The sequence below is a fragment of the Cervus canadensis genome, chromosome 11 (genome assembly GCF_019320065.1).
Source record: "Cervus canadensis isolate Bull #8, Minnesota chromosome 11, ASM1932006v1, whole genome shotgun sequence".
NCBI lineage: Eukaryota > Metazoa > Chordata > Mammalia > Artiodactyla > Cervidae > Cervus > Cervus canadensis.
The window spans coordinates 52,758,250-52,773,831 of NC_057396.1; the positions used below are offsets into that span (position 1 = coordinate 52,758,250).

Sequence of the window (15,582 nt, forward strand, 5' to 3'; positions counted from 1 at the left end):
CATTGGACCAGGTTCTTTCAGATAGCTCAGTGTAGTATATATTTTCTTCCAGTCACACTCTAAATTCATCTTCCACAGTATATTTTCAAATTCTAAATCTGTTTTCCCACACATATGTTTAAGTCTTTTGTTAAGGTATCCAAACAGTCTGGAGAGTACTTCATTTGTTACACAACAAATCAGAAAACAGAACTATCTGTTACTTTGTCAGAGTATGCTGGCTTGCAGGAAAAGGTTTATGCCGGCATGCACTCACAAGAAAACAGCAAGGCAAGTTCCCTTGGATCCCCCTGGGTCTCCTAGAATTTAGGCAAAGGATAAGAAACATGTTGCATCTTTGAGATCACTTGACCCTTTGCCTGGAGATTTAAAGAAACCCCCTAGTTTCAAGGTAGACATGTAGGATTCAGATCCACATTCCAGAGTTAATCTAGGAACCACTGGAAAATCTTAGAAAGGTATATTTATCAGTTTATGTCCTCAGATCCACAGGTACCATTTACTTAGTCCCATTTTCAGCTGTGTGTTCACCTGAACCACCAACAGTGTGTTACACATCTTTCTAAATGCAAAAAATTTAACCACAAACAGCCATTTGTAATACGCCTGTTTGACCTAATTGCACCCAAGTTTATATTCAACAGGTGCTTGTGGGAATGCAATGGTTTGTATAGCTAAAACCGAATCTGTAATACATGTCACTGTATCTTGGGGGCGGGATACAAATTAAGAATCCCAGGAAGTAGGGTTGTCCTTGGAAAGAAATATTTCTGTAAAACTTTGTCTCCCAAGACTCCTCAGTTTTTCCCTCTTGTTTCTTTTACTCTCATCCGAGAGCAGATGCTGCTCCTTGCCTCTCATCTTCTGCCCTAAATGATTCCTGCCCATCTGCTTAACCTCTCTCCTCGCATTCTCTGTCTGATCAAGTACATCTGCGGTGGCCTGTCTTTTCCTCAAGGGCACCATACTGACCCCTCTCTCAAACCATTTTGCTTTGCCCTTCTCCCTGCCTGAAATATTTTTTATACTCTCTCCCATTCTTCTGTTCTCTCTGCCTGTGATGTTTTCATCCTCCCCCAAAGGCTGGCTGTCTCATCATTCTTGTTTCAGCTTGAGCATTTTCTGCATAATTTTTTTTTTAAAAGCTTTCCCTGACCAGCACAACTAATAAGTTTTCACACAAATTTCTCTACACCCTACTTCCCTTTTTAGTAAATTGTTTGCAGCACTTACCACTAACTGAAATTATCTCATTAATTTATTTCCTTCTTGTCTGTGTTCCTCAATAATAGCTCCCTGAGGAGCATCTCAAAGTGTTTATAGCAGGCTCATAAACATGCTTGTTGAATAAGGGAGTAAATGATTATTGCAGTTGCTTTTAGTCTCTTCATTGCTACAAAGTGATGGGAAGGGAGCTCTGGTTTTGAAATCAGAACTGCATTTCAATTCCAGCCTTGCTAATTACCTGCTGAATAAACTTGGGCAAGTTACCAACCTTCTCTGAGCTCCAATTTCCTCACCTATAAATAAGAATAATAGTATCTACCTCATTGGGTTTAGTGAACATAGAACAAAATAGAACAGAAAACAATGATTAAAGTGTCTGTTCCATAAGAAACTCTCAGTAAACATTAATGACAAAGTAGTGCTTCTCTCAAAGGATATTTGCATTTGAAAAGGTCTCAGGAAGAGGCTAAATCTTAATGAGGAGATGCTTGCCTAGCAATCAATGGGACGCCTGTTACTGGTGTAGTTTCTTTTGGCCAAAAAGAGATCATATTAAAAAAGAAAGTTAACTAGCACCTTGCACATCATAGTTTGAAGACAACATTTCCAATGGAGAAGGCAAGAACTCTTTTAAAGGACGAGACAGAAAGGAGCTTAGATATTGGTGAGGAGAAAGTCTTACTCAGCAGCATCTCCTGGGTGGATTTATCTTAGGTATTGGCCCTGGAGACCCAGAAAATGTTAGTCTCTCAGAGTTGATAACACCAAGAGATACTGCCTTGCAATGTCCACACTGATGCATGTAAACTAGAGGCCAATTTGTTGAATTAGAACAAGAACTCTTAACTATGAAATGGCAGCTATTCATATTAGCCTAAGCTGTCCATTTTCTCCTTCTATGAAAAGAAATTTGTGAAAGACAGATTTTGATATAAAAATGGCTTGGTGGGCAAGGAGAACTATTTGTGGGTCTCAAATGTTTTTGGATATATGCTGTCAGACATTAAGGCATCCATCTTCACTGCCAAATCCTTGTGTGGTGCCAGAGGGGTGTTGGCAGCGTTCTTCTTCTAATTCCTATGTTTCAATATTTCCTCACCTTCCACCTGACCCTTTCCTTAAATATCTTGATATCATTTATTCCGCAACTAGGGGCTTCCCTGGTAGCTCAGACGGTAAAGAATCTGCCTACAGTGTAGGAGACCCAGGTTTGATCCCTGGGTCAGAAACAACCCCTGGAGAAGGGAATGGCAACCCACTCCAATATTCTTGCCTGGAGAATTCCATGGACAGAGGAGCCTGGCGGGTTACCGTCTACGGTGGCTGCAAAGAGTCAGACACGACTGAGTGACTAACACAGACACACACACACACACATCCTACAACTCGTCGGGTCTTACTAATTCAGACAGGTGAGAGTTGGAAGAACTGTTTCAGCCACTCAGTTCCATGCCAGTTTCCTAGAATGCATTTCCTATAATTACATTCTCAAAACATTTTATTGTTAAGGACTTATTATGCCTTAGTATATTTTATGTTTACTGTCTGTGTCTATGAGTTCACACATTTGAAAATTTTCAGTGACTGTAGGAGGAATAAGGACTTCCAGACATTTGGACAGTTCAAAAATACCTCTAGTTTCATCTTCCCAATAATATGATTGGATTGCAGTTCTCTGCCTCCTTGAAAGGATGTGTGATGATTGACTTGCTTAATTAATGAAATGAGTGGGGGTGATTTGCGACACTTACAGATGGGAGTCTTTAACTTCCAGGCATCATTATCAATGCTTACTCTGTCACAGCATCTGGTGATGTGCCAGGTAATAGAGACTTCATCAGTCTAAATCCCCAAGTTTAGTTTTGATTCTCAAGTTCATTGAGCAGATCCCACTGCCCAAATAAAATGAACATGTTATATGTGTAAGAAATGCCTCTCAGTTGCTTTAAGCCACTAAGCTTTTGCAGTTATTTATTTATGCACCATAATTCAACCCATCCTCACTAACATTGAAATGAAAATCTCTAAAGTGGACATGTAGATGATATCACCTTAATGATATCTGGTTTTTCCTTCCTTTAAAAATATTCCAGATTCACCATCTATAAAATAAGATTTTAAATCAGAAGATGTCTAAGGTTCTCCTCAATTGCAATTATATTTGTACATTTACTGATGATTTTCCTGAGCCCTGCCTTTAGGTTCACGGGCATATGGGTCAGTCTGGGTTTCCGTTCAGCCATCTGTTCAGATGAGTTTTCAATACTTTGTGATCTGATGCTAGGTTATCCCTTTTTGGAGATCTTTTGGAGAAAGAACTGTGGGTTTTTGATAGTATAAAGGAAGATTCTCGGACAAGAATTTTGCTGTTTACAAGTGATTTCTTTCTCAGAGTTTTGAATTTATAGAAACAGAGCGGTTTCAACTTTTTCAGAGAAATTGGGAAGTAAAACAATGAGTTATTTGTGGCCCTGTGAAAAGAAAACATGGCTAAAAAAAAGAAAATAAAGAAAAATTACACCTAAAAAAAAAAAGAAAACACAGTTAATGATGAAAAAAATATTGAAGGGAGAACAAACAGCTCATTGAGCACATGGGAGCAATACTGAAATACTTTGGGAGGAAGAAAACACCCTCATGAAAAGTAAAATATCTGTCAATTGGAATGATCGAGAAAAAGAAATGTTCTAAATGTATCAATAACCAGTCAATGGACTATGTTCACAGGTAACAACTTTCTCAGCAGAAATGATTACTCATCATTAAGCTTTATTCAATTAGCCAAGCAAATGAGAGGGAGAATGCCACTGCTGAATCTTTTACACTTTCTTATTTTTTGTGTTCATCTTGAATTCCTCACTGAGGATAACATATGCAATGACTTGATCTTAGCTATTATTTCAAAGTCCTTTTGTAACCCCAGGTTACAAAATACAGCTGAGAGCAAAGTAAGAGCATAAAATACAGCCTTTCCTCCCAGAGGCTCAGATAACAGACTTGTAGCCAAATGGAATTTTACCAAACTTTCTAAAATGAGTAACATTGTGTGAGCACTGTTCCCTTGGGAACTGTATGAAATGAGATATCTTATCACAAAGGATTCTCCAAGAAAAATCCTCAAAGAAACAGGCAATTGTCTTGACCTAGAGACAACTGCAGAAAATTACAAACACCTAAGAACAGCTTAAACTATAAAACTTGAATTTTTCCAAATATGATAATAAAAAAATATGAAAATTTATTGAAAGTCTATTACTCATTCTTTCAACACAATTTATTGATTGTATCTAAGGTACCAAGAACCATGTGGGATGTTTTCACATGAATTGTATCATTTGGTCAAGAATTCTATAAAGTACAGATGAATTTATAGATAAATGGCTTATCTAAAGTCATGCAACTATAAAGCCTCTTATCCAGGAGATGTTTATTAAGGTTTTCTGCATGTCAGCACTATTTTATACACTAGGGTGCATCATTAACGTTTGGGGGGGAGGGTCCAAGAATGGGAGTACAAACTGAGGGTCCTACACCACATGGCTAAATATTTAAAATATAAATGTTACCTAACACAAGTTTGTATGCCTGACGCACAATGAGGCAAAAAAAAAAAAAGCCCAGAGTCAGAGTCTGGAGCAGAGAAAGTTTTATTGTAGGACCATGCAAGAAGACCAGGTGGTTCGTGCCTTAAAAAATCCTGAACTCCTCAAAGGGTTCCATCAAAGTGCTTTTAAAGGGAAGGTGAGAATGGAGGCACAATTTGTTGTTGCAAACTTGTTGGTGTCAGAACAGAATCCTTTGTTCTCGGAGCTATTCATGTAGGTCAGGTCTGATGTTCCTATAAAACCCCAACAGAACAAAGGCTGTTTTCTGTTCTGCAACTTTTTTCTCTATATGAATGCACTCTTGATTTTCATAACCCCAAGAGTAGGCTATTCTATATATTTCAGGCTATAAGCAACATTCTTTTACAAAAGGCGCAGAACCAGCATGACTAAGCACAGGCCACAAAGCACAAGGGTTAAAGTCAAAGGAACACATCTAATATGAAATCAGATTTCTTCTTCCCTATTACATAAATAATGTTGTGTTAGATCCAGCTGTTAACAGTTCAGGAGAGCCAACTATATGCAACTCTTCCCAAATTCATATTCAGTAATGTTGCATTGGCAGTTTGAATTTGGCCATGGTGGGAGCATCTATACCATGGCAAATAGAAAACACTACAGATGGGGTCATTGTCATTGTTGTCGTTTTCAGAGAGCCTCTTGTCAAATATTCTCCAGCTCACCACTGCTTATGACAACCTAACAGTTGAATAAAGTATGTTCTAATCCCCAACCTTGAAAAATAACCTTTAAAATAAGCTAGGAGGCCAAGTTTGAATTTAAAATTCCCAGATTTCTGTTCTTCTGCACCATAGGTTGGCTGGGAAGGGAGAGCCAGTCTTGGACTCTAGCCTCCAGTCTGCAGCCTGAGCCCATGGCTCCATCCACTTCTCAATCATCTCAAGTTTAATCCTTCTCTAGGAGAAAGATCATGCAGACACACTCCAGAAAACATATGTAGGCTTCTCTATACACCACACACACACGTATAGCTGCCTAGGACCAACACTCAGGCCTAGGGTTTCATACCAAGGAACTGTATAACCTCAGTGGCCCTGGAGTAGAGAAGAGAACAGTTTATAGATCCTAGAAACAGACACAAGTCTTTGCAGATCTGAAATGTCAGGTTCTGGGATCACATGGGATCATTTAGAATGGAGGGATGGTGCGGGCTCTGGGTGGATCTCCTAGTCCCATATTAAATCACCCATGGGGAGTGGTACAAATGGAATGGGGCCAGAATTGTTGCTCAGTCAATCAGTCATGTCTGACCCTGCGACAGCATGGACTGCAGTGTGCCAGACTTCCCCGTCCTTCGCCATCTCCCGGAGCTTGCTCAAACTCATGTCCATTGAGTTGGTGATGCCATCTAGCTATTTCATGCTCTGCCGTCCCTGTCTCCTCCTGCCTTCTATCTTTCTCAGCAACAGGATCTTTTCCAATGAGTTGGTTCTTTGCATCAGGTGGCCAAAATATTAAAACTTCAACTTCAGCATCAGTCCTTCCAATGAATATTCAGGGGTGATTTCCCTCAGGATTGACTTATTTGATTTCCTTGCTGTGCAAGGGACTCTCAAGAGTCTTCTCCAACATCATAGTTTAAAAGCGTCAATTCTTTGGTGCTCAGCCTTCCTTATGGTCTAACTCTCACATTCATACATGACTACTGGACAAACCATAGCTTTGACTAGACAAACCTTTGTTGGCAAAGTAATGCCTCTGCTTTTTAATATGCTACCTAGGTTTGTCATAGCTTCTATTCCAAGGAGCAAGCATCTTTTAATTTCATGGCTATAGTCACTGTCCACAGTGATTTTGGAGCCCAAGAAAATAGTCTTTTACTGCTTCCATTTTCCCCCATCTACTTGCCATGAAGTGATGAAACTGGACACCATGATCTTTTTTTTTTTTTTTTTGAATGTTGAGTTTTAAGCCAACTTTTTCACTCTGCTCTTTCACTTTCATCAAGAGGCTTTTTAGTTCCTCTTCACTTTCTGTCATAAGGGTGGTGTTATCTGCATATCTGAGGTTATTGGTATTTCTCCTGGCAATCTCAATTCAAGCTTGTGCTTCATTCAGCCTGGCATTTCTCATGATGCATTCTGCATATAAGTTAAATAAACAGGGTGACAATATATGGCCTTGATGTACTCCTTTCCCAATTTGGAACCAGTCCTTTGTTCCATGTCCAGTTCTAACTGTTGTTTCATGACCTGAATACAGATTTCTCAGGAGGCAGGTAAGGTGGTCTGGTATTCCCATCTCTTGAAGAATTTTCCACAGTTTGTTGTGATCCACACAGTCAAAGGCTTTAGCATAGTCAATGAAGCAGGAGTAGATGCTTTTCTGGAATTCTCTTGCTTTTTCTATGATCCAGTGGATGTTGGCAATTTAAGCTCTGGTTCCTCTGCCTTTTCTAAATCCAGCTTGGACATCTATCTGGAAGTTCTTTGTTCATGTACTGTTGAAGCCTAGCTTAGAGGATTTGGGGCATTACCTTGCTTACATGGGAAAGGGCACAGTATAGAAGCCTTTACTCTCTAAGAATGATACTAAATACAGAATTCCCAAAGCCCTGGTGGAACTCATGTTTCACAAGAGAACATCTAATAGTTTAAATATCAAATATTTAAAACAAATTATGTTCAAGATCAAATTGGTTATATCATCACCACTCTCTAAGATTAATAGTGACTATCAATCATCGTAAGATTAAGAATGACTGTTCATGGACAACTTATTTATTTGAAAATTACTTAGTTCTTAGAGAATAAATGACTAAAAATTCAGAGCTGAGTTACTGATTTCAGTTTGCAAAATGATTACCAATATTTATTTTTCATCACAGTATTTGTTATGACGGCTGAGGATGGACTCAGGAGAGCTTCCTACTCAATAAGAGTGCTCCTTCTACTTACCCAGCTGAGTCCTCTTGCAGATTCTGGCTGGGCTTGCTCCTTGGTCACGGGTCCCTTGACCCTAGATAATGAAAGCACTTTTGTTATTTACCTGAGAATTAGAAACTTGTGGGCACACAGAGCTGCTTGTTCAATGTTTACCAGCATACCACTGGGTTACATATATGTGTAGTAAATCAGTGTGGACTAAAAATAAAATGTTATTAACAGCAATTACTTTTGGGGAAAGGAATTCAAAAGGAGAAGGAAGGCTTTTTATTATATTTCCATATTTTTCTGAGTAATATGAGGGCAATGGGATTATGAGCCACTTTGGTTTTCCTCTTTATAGGGAAGTACATATATAGCCTTTTTAATATCATTATATTTTGTTTTTTTTTAACCTTTATGAAATGACTAAAATTTAAATAGAAAGAATCAACTGTGTGGGAAGTATCCATACAAATCCTGCTATTTTTTTCCTTAAAATTGGAAATGATATAAGCAGGGGAATCTTCCCACAGGTACTAGATTTCACTGAAGCTAAATGGTCCTGCCACTTACACTATTTTCTTAAGCCCAAGTCACGCCCCCACCTCCAGCATCACCAGATGCTAAAAATGAGACAAGCATGTTGCCAGTAAAGTCTCCAGGCTCCAAAGGCTTCCTCCTTTGGAAATACCACCCATCTTCAAATCTTTGAGTTACATCTTGCTCAATCTCATCAAATCCTACAACATTATAGAAGTCTTTCATGTAACCCAGATCATCTTCCATTTGTGCATGCTCACTGAAAGGAAAGCATCATTCATTATATTTCTGTTTAGAATAAAAACTGAGTTTCAATGTGTTTTTAATGTCTAACTCGGTTTGACTTAAGTTCAATTATCTGTACTTAACAGGGAATTAACTTTTAAAATAAAATTTTCTTTAGTCTAAAGCTTAAGAAACACATGGGCAAAATGTCAGCATTTCTGGCTCTGATACTGACGTCACCTCTTGCAAGTTTTGTGACCTTCTGTAGTTCATGAACCTTTTCAGCCTCATTTTTTCCATCTGAAACCCAGAATATTAGTATTGTTTGCTACTTCCTGGATAGTACACTGAGAGACCAAATACAAAAGCCAATTAAGGCTATGAAGGTTTAAGACTGACAGGAGAGAGCCCTCAGGGAACCACTGGTATTTATTTCACTCTTAAAGAGGCTTCTCGTAGTCAGGAGTAGAATTTGTTACTGTGTTCTTTGTTTTCAATGTGGAAATTAATTCTTTATGTGTAGGTTTTTAAACTTTAAGCATTAACATGTTTGTTTATTATTGTTTTGTTTTCTTTTACTCTTCTAATAGAACCCATGTTCATGCAACGTATTTTTTTAAACTACGTTCTGAGAGCTAAAATGGAATTCACGTAATTTATTCCAGCAATTGTTAACTAAAGCACAAAGTGTGAACTAAAAGTTAGTGGAGTGTATTTCTATTATGTCCTCTAAATGTTTAAAGTATAATTAACTAATTGCTTCTGGCATCCCCATCACCTCAGTCACCATGGGTTTAAAATGCTGGCAACATTGATGAGTGCCCCTCACGTCCACACACCCTCCTCCCAAACGTGGGAAACAAAACCTGCCTTATTTTCATTGGACGCTGGGTGTCAGTCATTTGATCTGGAGACCTGGGAGAGGGAAGGAAGGGACCACAAATGACATGGTTTAAATTTTACTGTGAAAGAGTCCACAGGGCATCATTATTGGAAGGGACACTGTAGTTCTGGAGTGAAGGAGGAAACAGACAGAACAGGCTCCATCTTGAAAGCAGGACTCCATCTTGGGCCGGACTGTGGACTTTGAGCTATATGCCCAGTATCTATCCATTGCCTAAAAGAATACCCTAATTATCTGTGTAACCAAATAGAATCATAAATTCTATTATGCTCATTGGGGTATGACCACAGGCCTATTGATAATTGTCCACTGTTAACTTCCTAGGCTTAACTTTGATTGTATCTTTCTTTTCCTTTGTTCAGACTAGTTTCAGTGAATTTGGAGAGGTGGGTTTGGGCACATACACTTAGGGTATATAGGGTTTTCAGAAAAACTGGCCACGGTCCTTGGCTAAGAGGAGACTGCCTTGGGCCCGCTGGTGTAATAAACTGCACTCCACTATCTGCATTGTCCTTCTGAGTAAGTTTGTTTCCCAGAACATGTGGCTACAACAGAAGGAAGAGTTGTCCGGAGCAAGAAACCAAAGAGGAGACCACAGAGAGTGGATCTGCATTCTCTCTCTCTCTCTCTCTCTGTCTAGTTAGCTCTTTAGTTCCTGCCTCTCTGAGTCTCTCAGGTTGGATGTCCTTCGGGCAAGAATCAACAAGTTGTGGGCTGAGGCTGTTTGGGTGCCTTCCTGCGAAGGGTGGTGTTTGCTGGGAGGAGGGCAGAGGGCATGTGTCTCTTTCCTAGACTTTACTTGCCACCTGCAGAGTTGCTTTTAATGGAATCTGGGCCCTGTTAAAGACTAGGACTCACCCACTGGCCCTCCTTTTGCACTGTTCAGACCCATCTGAATGCCTGGCAGCCAGGCTCTGAGTCCCTAGCAGGCTGCCCACCCTGGCCATTCCCTTTTGTTGCCCCAAGGGCTGTGTGTTGAGAGTCAAGTCACTGGGACAGCCAGGTGCCTTCAGAAAAGCCCCATGCTCTCTGGCCACTGCGGGTCAGTTCAGTCAAAGCTGCAGAGAAAGAAGGGCGTCAGGCTCAGGGAGACCCATCCCAACCTTCCTACCAGCTCCCGAAAACTAGTCAGGCTCCCTCCAAAGAGACTCCTAAGGAAGATTCTATGGACACGGAGATACCATCTCCTCTCTGCTCAGGTGGGGAGCTGGTAGCCCCTCCCTGTTAAACATACATCTCAATAATTTTTTTCTCCAAGTGAGTGTTGCAACAATAAAGCTGTTGCATGAACAGGTGGGACGAGTGAAGAAGCTCCTGCGCTTGCTGCTGCCAGCTCAGGGGCCGGAGATAAGATGGTGAGAACCTGAGAACTGTCCTCTGTGCATCAGAAAGAGTCTAACAAAGGCAGTGTAAGTTGCCCTGAGTCCTGGGGTTTTGCAGCTTCAGGAACTAGTAGGAGTTAAAGGATTTTCTCTTTCTAACTGCTTCTCCCCTAGGCCATAAAACCTCTTTACTTTTTTTTTTTTTCACCTTCAAGCTCCCCTCAGGAGTTGCTACACCTTCAGATTGAGACATCCTTCCTCATTTGCAAGCCTCAGCTGTGTCTGGGGGCAGGGCAGCAGTGGAGCTGCCAGGAGCAGAAAGAAAAGCTTACAAGTCAGAGCACTACAGGGACACTGCAGGCAGATTCAGCTGGGTGGTGACAGGCACCGAAGGCTCCCTGTCCAAGGGACATTGAACAGTAAAGCCTACGTTTTCCTGCCTTGGTAAGTTTTGCATGGTTTGGGGCCTAACGCACATCTGAGAACAGGTATGGTTGAATTCAACTTTTTCTCATTTGGAGGAGCTTGTGGATCCAGGTCTATGGATTAGGGGTCGGGGGAGGGGGCATCCAATTGGAAATCCAGTCACATGAGTCTCTCAGCCCTGTGGGCTGAGATGAGGATGGTCCATCAGGCATTTGCAATAGGCTTGATTTTGGAATGCAGTGGATCTGATTGCTTCTTGGCAGCTTCCCTTCCCAATTATGTTTGGCTTAGTCTAGTAGTCAAATTGCTTTGCAGTCCCTAAGCAGATCCAGAAAGCATTCAGAGAGGACAGAGGGGATACTGTCTAAAAAAGTAGACTGGGTGATGGGGGGAGGAAGGGTTCTGGCTGGAATCTGAAAATGTTCACTGACCAATCCACAGTCCAGCCCAAAGGAAATGACTGCATATTATATGGTGGCCCTTTGTTAAGCTCCCAAACTGAATATAATGTGCTTTTTTAGAATACTGGTCAACTAAGGCTATTGTATCCCTCTTCAATTATTTTGCTTCCTGAATATAGCTGAAGAGGAAGTATGACAGAAATTTTGAATTGCTTTTCTTTGAAAACATAGGATTTCTCATAATGAATATATATTCTGATTCAAAGATTTAGAGACCTTCTTAAAATCTAGGCCCAGTACTGTATAGACCAGTACTCCGCTTTACCTTGATAAACAAATGCATTGATAATTTGTCTCAATCTGAATGTAATAATGTCACCAGATTGAAGCTAAATTTTTCCTTTTAATAGCTTAGGAAGGAAATATTTGCATAAAATGTGATACTTGAAACAAGTGAGCAGGCAGAAGGGTAAACCTACTCAAGAGAATGGACTAGTTTTAGGAAGGGTTTCATAGAATTCATTATTCCCCTGAGAGTACACTCATGAATTATTAAGTAACTCAGTCACTTATTAAATCAAGTTAGCAAAAAAGGCAACAACTTCTAAAATTTCAAATGACTTAGGTAGCAAAAGTAATGAGTAGAGTATGTATATACTCAAACCATATTAAGATTCACATACTACAAATGTGGTCTGGTCAACCTCAACCTCACCAAGTGGAAATGAATTGAGTTTTATGACTTAAGGGTTGATATATAAAAGAATAATAATATTTTAAGCCTTTATGGTGTAATGTCTGGAAAACTTCTTCCTGTCCTCTCCTTTCAGTGATGAAATGTCGGATGGTGAGGTCAACCAACAACCAACAATCTTGAGAGTTAGCTGCTATTTTGAAAGTACGTTTTTGCTAAATTGAAGTTATTGCCTGGAAAATTATTTGACCATAGATTCTCCATGAGGTAGTCAAGTGTAGTGGCCATGATTTCTGTTTCCTCTGCCTTCAAGTCAGTTTCTTTACCTCTTAAATCTCCAATCATCTGTAAAAGGGAATGATGGCAGGGATCTCACAATGTTTTCCAGAGGATTACATAAGGTTTATTCAACTGAAAGCACCAGTAGAGCAGCTACCACATAAAAAGTGCTGAATACATGATTTAGTACATACATCTCATATACTTACCCATGCAATTTGCCTGTTTCTTGCATTTTGATCATTTTTTTTTTTTAATCCTAAAACCTAAAGACAGAAGGTCAAACACAGAAAATCCTGTTCTATCATAGCAGGGCTGATGACTTACCTGAGGAAGAGGAAAAAGACATTAACAGATTCTGATATTTGATAACATGAGTCTTCTCTATCTAGTTTTCCGTTACAGAAAAACAGTTGGAAAATGACAGTTTTTATTTTGAACGGTGAGTAATCTAGTAGATGAATCAGCCTTCTCTGGTGTATATTATTAACCTCCATCAATTTTAATTATATATATAGTAACTATGCAGTTTCTATGTCAATTTCTTGAGAATCCTACCCAAAACCTATAATTCAAATTAGTTGCAATTAGCATTTGAGGAATTTTTGCACTCCCTTGGATTAGAACTAGCAGGTGTTCACTTTTATATGTGTACTGTAGATTGGCCAATCCAGGTTTGGGGAAACCTCTCCCACCAGGCAGCACTATGTGCTTGGAAAAATCACACCTGGCATTTCTGAGCTTCCATTTTCCTTGCTATCAGATGAAATCACTCAACCCAATGATAGCATAGATTTTTCTTTCGGACTCCAGTCCTAAGTTTATGTTATTCCCAAGACCAACACATAAAATAACTTTCAGTGCTACTTTCTTGATTTTCCAAGCCAGCTGGGAAATTTTGAGTTTGTAAAACTTTAAAGAAGACAAAAACCACACCCGTGACTGAAGTAAGATAATCTCTAAAACAACTTATTGAGCAAAACAGGAGTCCCAAACAAAGGTCTATAACTCTGAAGGCGGAAAATATGGTGAGTTAGCAAGGAAGATGACAACACATACACACACATCAAGTGATGGGATGAAATGAAAAGAAATCTATCCCATTAGATAGTAAGCCCCCTGACATCAATCCAAAGTCTTTCTCAGGACGTTAACACGACTTCCTCCCACCAAACTCAAGTGATATTTCATGAACTAAATTACAATTGTGAATAATAAGAGGGAAAATAGGTATAAAATAAATATTTTCATTTTATAGGACCATCTTAACTCAGCAAAAATGTCTCACTGAGAAATATATATATATATATATGGAGAGAGAGAGAGAGAGAGGACAGCTTGCCACAGCACTCAGCTCTGAGGTCCCCAGGAGGAGAGCGTGAGTTCTTAGTCTTTCAGTTGTGTCTGACTCTTTGCGAACTCAGGGACTGTAGTCTGCCAGTCTCCTCTGTCCATGGAATTTTCCAGGCAAGAATACTAAAATGGGTTGCCATTTCCTTCTCTAGGTTATCTTCCTGACCCAGGGGTTCAACCTGGGTCTCCCTCATTGTGGGCAGATTCTTTACCATCTGAGCCTCCAGAGAAGTCTCTCTCTCTCTCTCTCTCTCTCTCTCTCTCTATATATATATATATATATATATATATATATATATATAGCTATGAGCATCAAATGTTTTGGTTTTTCTTTTTTCTTCAGAGAAACACAACAACTTATCAAATAACTGAATGGTCATTATGCTTCAACACAGCTCAGTTTTTTTTTTTTAATATTTACTTATTTATTTATTGGAGGATAGTTGCTTTACAGAATTGTGTTGGTTTCTGCCAAACATTAACATGAATCAGCCACAGGAACACAGCTCAATTTTAACAAGTCAAATTGAAAAATATATTTTAACAAGCCACACACACGTACAAGCCTGTACATTACAGGAGAGAATTTGTTTTCAAGTACAATGTCCGTTGATTTTTTTTTTTCCGTTTTCCATTTTCATCCCACTTATCCCAATAAAGCTTTAAATAAATCAAGAAAAGTTAAAGAGGGAAACTCTTTTCCCATCCTTTCCCTCCTTTTGTTTGGATTACCATTCACATTTGTCATAAAGTTCGGAAAGGGATTGTGAAGCATAGAAATAACCTGCCAAGTTCCTTCATAGATACCCAAACAATTTAACTTTAGCAACACCCAGGTCTTTCCAGTTCTGCCACTCTCTTGCAGTTGCTTCAGGCAGCCTCCATCAGCCACCCTCCTGAGTGGCCTCTCTCAGGATGCCCTTCCCAGAACATCCATTTGACCAAGAGGAGTGGGGTGGGGAAGAGTCTGTGTACACATGTGTGTTCAGTTGCTCAGTCGTGTCCTACTCTCTGCAACGCGCTGGACTGTAGGCCGCCAGGCTCCTCTGTCCATGGAATTTTACAGGCAAGAATACTGGAGTGGGTTGTCATTTTCTCCTCCAGGAGATCTTTCCAACCCAGGGGTCAAACCCGTCTCTTGTGTCTCCTGCATTGGCAGGCAGATTATTTACCACTACTGCCACCTGGCAAGCCCTGTGCCCCTAATACTTGGAAATGCACTTTCCCTCTCCAATTCAAACTTGCTAGGTAGAAAAAGGAAAAAAACAGATAAAGAAAAAAAAAAAACAGATAAAGGAAAAAAGAGGGAGAGAAAGCAAAAATGTCAGGTTAGAATGGAACAAGTGTTTGTTGGTGTTGCTATATCTGTAGGTGTGATCACTTCAACAGTTAGTGGGACTTGGCACAGAGCCATGGGTGAGTACAGAACAGTGTTTACTATGGTAGAAGATGCACCCTTCAAACAATGTATCTATTAAGAATTAATGTGTGAAATTTCAAGTTTTATGAAAATCCTTTCAAACCAAACATTTTCAACATTGGTGGTGGTTTACTTGCTCAGTTGTGTCCAACTCTTCACAACCCCATGGATTACAGCCTGCCAGTATCTTCTGTCCCTGGGATTCTCCAGGCAAGAATACTGGAGTGGGTTGCCATTTCCTCCCCCAGGGGATCTTCCCAACTCAGGAATCGAACCCAGGTCTCCTACATTACCG

The 15,582-nt window shown here is 39.8% G+C and overlaps 1 protein-coding gene across 2 annotated transcripts in view; it reads left to right on the forward strand.

The window, feature by feature from the left end:
* The first annotated feature begins 10,929 nt into the window (after positions 1-10,929).
* The window catches only part of BBOX1 (gamma-butyrobetaine hydroxylase 1), a 65,918-nt gene continuing 61,265 nt past the window's right edge, over positions 10,930-15,582 (forward strand). For both annotated transcript variants that reach the window (XM_043481810.1, XM_043481812.1), the window contains exon 1: positions 10,930-11,158. The gene's annotated coding sequence lies outside the window, so the exon portion shown is untranslated. The remainder of the gene's footprint in view (positions 11,159-15,582) is intronic.